This window comes from Dreissena polymorpha, chromosome 1 (assembly GCF_020536995.1).
Source record: "Dreissena polymorpha isolate Duluth1 chromosome 1, UMN_Dpol_1.0, whole genome shotgun sequence".
Taxonomy (NCBI): Eukaryota; Metazoa; Mollusca; class Bivalvia; order Myida; family Dreissenidae; genus Dreissena; species Dreissena polymorpha.
The window spans coordinates 118962996-118969211 of NC_068355.1; the positions used below are offsets into that span (position 1 = coordinate 118962996).

A 6216-nucleotide genomic window follows, 5' to 3' on the forward strand; every position below is an offset into this window, starting at 1 on the left:
TGATTATATATGAATGAATATGACTCGTAAAATAACATAAGTAATCCAATATGTTATTTTAGCTTATGTATACTCGTTTATTTATTTTCTACAAGTCCATGTAAAACAAGAGGGCCATGATGGCCCTGAATCGCTCACCTGACTAACCAAATACAATCCCAATCCAGATTTCATCAAGATAAACATTCTGATCAAATTTTATAAAGATTGGATGAAAACTGTGACCTCTATTGTCTACACAAGGTTTTTCTATTATTTGACCTAGTGACCTAGTTTTTGATCCCAGATGACCCATATACAATCCCAACCCAGATTTCATCAAGATAAACATAATGACCAAATTTCATAAAGATTGGATGAAAACTGCGACCTCTATTGTCTACACAAGGTTTTTCTATTATTTGACCTATTATGTGACCTAGTTTTTGACCTAGTGACCTAGTTTTTTACCCCAGATGACCCAAATACAATCCCAACTCAGATTTCATCAAGATAAACATTCTGACCAAATTTCATGAAGATTGGATGAAATCTGTGACCTCTACTGTCTACACAAACAAATTGTTGACGGACGCACGCACACACACACATACAGACGCCGGACATCATACGGTCACATAAGCTTACCATGTCACTTCGTGACAGGTGAGCTAAAAAACAATAACTTTTTCGTATTTACTATAAAAAACAATTAATATTCAGTTGATTTTTACAATTGGTTTTGTGAAATGTGATTATTAATAATTAATAACCTTTTTTTTAAATAACATGTATTAAATAAATCACCATAATAACTTAATATATGAGTCACGCTCTGAGAAAATGGGGTTTAATGCACAGGCCAATCAGGGACAACACTTAATGCACAGGCCAATCAGGGACAACACTTAATGCACAGGCCAATCAGGGACAACACTTAATGCACAGGCCGATCAGGGACAACACTTTAATGCACAGGCCAATCAGGGACAACACTTAATGCACAGGCCAATCAGGGACAACACTTTAATGCACAGGCCAATCAGGGACAACACTGAATGCACAGGCCAATCAGGGACAACACTTGATGCACAGGCCAATCAGGGACAACACTTTAATGCACAGGCCAATCAGGGACAACACTTTAATGCACAGGCCAATCAGGGACAACACTTTAATGCACAGGCCAATCAGGGACAACACTTTAATGCACAGGCCAATCAGGGACAACACTTTAATGCACAGGCCAATCAGGGACAACACTTTAATGCACAGGCCAATCAGGGACAACACCTTAATGCACAGGCCAATCAGGGACAACACTTTAATGCACAGGCCAATCAGGGACAACACTTTAATGCACAGGCCAATCAGGGACAACACTTAATGCACAGGCCAATCAGGGACAACACTTTAATGCACAGGCCAATCAGGGACAACACCTTAATGCACAGGCCAATCAGGGACAACACTTTAATGCACAGGCAAATCAGGGACAGCACTTAACGCTTTTATTATATGTTTCATTTTAAGAAAGACTCTTCTTAGCAAAAATCCAGTTTAGGCAGAAAGTTGTCCCTGATTAGCCTGTGCGGACTGCACATATATTGGCCTTGAAATTGATAAGAAATCATAATAACCTGACGAATTCTAATTATCTGAACAATCAATCTTACCCGAGAATTTTTTAATTTAAACTGGAAAATGGCTCCTTTGGAATCACACACTTTATCCAAGAAATATAATAGCAGACCCTCTTTGATTATGTCTGTTCATGAGTGGAAATGGAAAACGCTACACCACTCACGCCCCCTAGCACTGGCTTAAGCTGTACAAGCTTACAGCCTGTGCCATTCGGGTTGGGAAAATTTGCGCAATACCATGAAATTGGGAAAAATAGCGCTATAAACCATTAAATTGGGAAACATTATAAATATGATTATAAGAACAGAATTAAAATTATTAAAGTATGTGCGCCAGCATTTTTATATTATAAAGTGCTAATTTAATGTGTTCTTACAATGAAGACAATGTTAAGTTAATATCCTTCCACATGCATATTGAACTTGCAATAATCTCTATAGATTCTTAAATATACCATTTAATCATAACCTCTTTAACAGAAAGAATTTAATTCAATATTTTTTTAAATTAAATATCATATGGTGAAAACATTAACAAATATTTTAAAAAAACGCTTTAGTGGTCTTGCTATGTCAATGATGTATTAAATGGAGTTAAAATAATTTATTTCATTTCTTTACCTTTCAACATTTTGCACTTGACATCCTCCACTTATGCTATTTCAGTAAACTGTAAAGCGTGACAAACATAATAAAGCAGAATATGCATATGAATCTGATTATACACAGATTCACTAACATATAAATTATATCATGTTTGTCTCTTTTCATTAACTTTGTGAGTACCGGTAGACTAACTCCAATTTCGCAACACTGATTTCCATGATGCACATTCACTGTGAAGATTTCTAATAAATATTTGTTGTTTTTATCTCACAACGTTGTATTTTGCGTTAATTGACACACGCATTAAATTATTCCGTAATAATTACATGATATCCGTTGTTAATTTAAATGTTATTTATCATTTTCGCCGCTCATCGCAAATTTCTCGTCTGCTTGCCGCCATCTTGGACGTGTGTAAAAACAGGCGTTTACAATCGGGATACATCGATTATCGTCGGTATCCTCGGCAATATAGAGAGAGAGAGATGTGCATAGCAACATAAAATAGTATTCAGCTAAATTCGCGAACAATACGTAAGTCAGTTGTCGTTCGGTTACGACTCGACAAGCTCGATCGGCACTCGTTCGGCACTCGTTCGAAATTATTGCTAGATTACATTGTAATCTTATTGGCTTTAATGGGAACATTTTGTCTTTTTTTGGGAAATTTTTTATCAAATTTTTGGGAAAAAACGTCATTTTTTGCAATTGGGAAGCAGCCAAATATCGGCTGTAATTTTGGGCAAAAAAAATTACTGCTATTATAACAAAAATTGTATATACTACATGATCCCAAAGGACCAGAAAATATAACAACACTGAATTGAAGCATAAAGCGACTTTTTATGGCTGCCACATAGCAACTACCCACTACTGTTGTGAAAGTTAATGAAAACTGGAAAAGTGGCTCCTTTGGAAGCACACACTGCATCCAAGAAATATAAAAGCAGACGTTTATAAGCAGTCTATTTGACAAACATTAAATCAAAGGTTCAAATTGTCAGAACAATGTCGTGTGCGATACCACACTTCAGTGAACATTCCATATCCGCTCTGGAGCATCAAGCAGACCATTGCGATGAAGTGCTGCCTAGCTCCCTCACAAGCAGTCAATCCTTTGACTCGGTTGTTGCTTGCTACAAACCAAGTTTCTGAGGCTTAACAGCTTAAAGTTCAGCCCAACGCTGCATAAACCATAGAAACAGTCTCTGAGCTCCCCTTGCTTACTTTTGAGACTTACTAACTTGGCTTTCTTTACTTTCAAAAAATCCATTCATAATGGTTTTGAGAGTTGTTTTCTATCAGATTTGACAATAAGGTCACGCTGGTTTGTTTATAAAATGGGGCTAATGAATTACTGCGAGACAACCAGGTTTGAGTATACATGGCGATATACTACAATTACTAGCTAAAGAAACTTCAGCGTACAGTTTATATAGTATTGACATACCTGTATAAAGTCGCGCCAGTCAAAAATCATAAAAAGCGACATTTAAAGTTATGGTAGCCAGAACTATACAAATTAATTTACAATACAGAGCTGTTGCAACATATTTGCAAGCAGAAATCTATAAAAAAAAACTATAAATGATTACAAAGATAAACCAAACATCAGGTATATAATGATTATAGTCTTACTATTCATGTCTATTCAATCAAAAACCCTCCCACAAAATTGACAATTCAATAGATAAAATGCATGGTAAGATGTCTGGGTCGGCAGGAATCAATGGCAATGTCGAACTTCAGTAGACGAATAAACAATACAAACTATAAAGCACTTTTACAAATATCTAAAATGATTCTAACATAAGAGCTGTCAGTGGTAAACATCCTTGCAAAACATTGATAATAATTGTTTAAAATAATAACTTACTTCCTCAAAAAGGTTAATGTTAGGTACAGACGTGCACAACAGATCGTAAAAGGCAGACTAAATTAATCGAGTGTATATTCCAGTGTGTATTCGTCATCAACAATTGAGTATTTTCAGTTTGTTGGCAAGTGTATTCTCCGGAACTGAGAATAGATATAGATGCCGACGTAACTATAAGGTATCATGTTTATTAAATAACCATTAATCGTCTGCTATTTTTACATATTTAAATAATACACTATATTCGTGTGCATCCGTACAATTTTTACAGGTTCCATTATGTTTTTAAATTATCAATCCACAGGTGGATCGCGTGTGGCTATGATATCTCTTAGTGAAAACATTATTTTGATTGATAAATAATCAAAATATAACGAAAAATCAACTTCAGTATACATTATTATATGGAAAAAGTGTGCCTTTAGGGGTTATTTGCACACTTGGTGAGTTATTTGCACGGGGGCTTTAGTCCGAGTGCAAATAAACACCAAGTGTGCCAATAACCCCTAAAGGCACACTTTCTCCATATAATGACCTGTTTATTGCATAATTATGTTCATCATATACATATCAACCTATTTGTTCCTTCACTAAAATACATTACCGAACCAGCTTTCCGTACTTTTATTTTATATATGGATTACGCAATTTATGACGTATCTAACTTGTATGACGTAATTTCTGTGACGAAACACACCAGTTTAAGCTTGACTCTCTGGATTTTAACGACAACTATTCGGACGTTGTGATAAAGTAAAATATTTATTTAAAAAAGCATCGAACGAATCCAAAACGTATTTCGGGTTGTGTGTTTTTAATGTATGATTGGAAACTTCAAGAGGAATTAAAGAAATCACTCCGGCTTTTCAGTTATTTGAGGAGGCCAACTTGTGTTTTTAAGTATTTGTAACAATGTGAATTATCTGCTCAAAACAATGTGAATTTATAATTTGATGAACTCCACGTTAGCTTATATTTTGATATTATGATATAAGATAAAGTTAGACATTTAATAAATTCTTTCAAGCCAATTTTTAAACCTGTGAACGTCCGATATTGCTTTTTTCTTTGTGTTTTCGTTTTTTGTGCACTGACAAATTCATATGTATCAGGTTCTGCTAAATTATCTTCAGTATTTTCAATGATGCTGGCTAAATCTAGTTAACGATTCGATAGCGATTCCAAAACCCGTTTAGACACCATTTTGTTTTGAAGCTCCGGTCGCCAGTTACGTATGGTCAACGCGTGCCGACGATCCGCCGTTACTGGACAACACGTGCGAGATAACCGGAAGTTTGCAAATAACCGATTTTGGAACAGTGTGCCAATAACCGGTTATTTGCACACTTGCTCAATACCGAGATTTTCACGACTAAATATAGTAACATAATTATGCAATATATATATATATATATATATATATATATATATATATATATATATATATATATATATATATATATATATATATATATGTATGTGGCTGGGAACGCGCTTTTGACTAATCAGGCGCTGACGTCGTTTCAGAGAAAAAACGACGTCAAGTTGTTACTACTGTTTCGCGTAATTTGTCAACCAATTTTTTTAGCAATTAACAATAGTTTTATTCTCAAGTAGAACCTACAGAAAGATTGTTGAGTGCGGAGAATTTAATTTTACCGTTTTTCTTTTAATTTGTTTTGGTTTAAATTAACTTCAGCTTATGTAAACAATGAATACTGTAGGGCAGATTTTGCAGGTGATGGACGTTGGCAATTGTAAATTTTCGGATAAAATTTCTGCGTTTTGTTAAGGTAGGTTTTTCTTAGTATTTTAGTGCTTTTTTTCAACCAAAACATGACACGCATTTATGAACACGGTAGCTGTTGGCAGATCCGTGCGAATTGTCAAAGTGGACCATCGCATTACAGTTGCTACTTTCACTTAGAACAGAACTGAACACATATAGATACATGTATGTTGGTAGTAATAAAATTTTCACCATTGCATCCACAATTATTGTTGGGTATAGATCAATGCATTTTATTACATTAAATCGTTTTCAAGTTTGTGTTAAATTTGTAAGTATTCCGCAAAAAGTATGAATATCATGGGACAAGCATAGTCATGCTC

The 6216-nt window shown here is 34.9% G+C and overlaps 1 protein-coding gene across 1 annotated transcript in view; it reads right to left on the reverse strand.

Moving 5' to 3' along the window:
* The window catches only part of LOC127846873 (vacuolar protein sorting-associated protein 18 homolog), an 89933-nt gene extending 85749 nt beyond the window's left edge, over positions 1-4184 (reverse strand). Inside the window, exon 1 of the mRNA XM_052378304.1 lies at positions 4105-4184. The gene's annotated coding sequence lies outside the window, so the exon portion shown is untranslated. The remainder of the gene's footprint in view (positions 1-4104) is intronic.
* Between the last annotated feature and the right edge of the window lie 2032 nt (positions 4185-6216).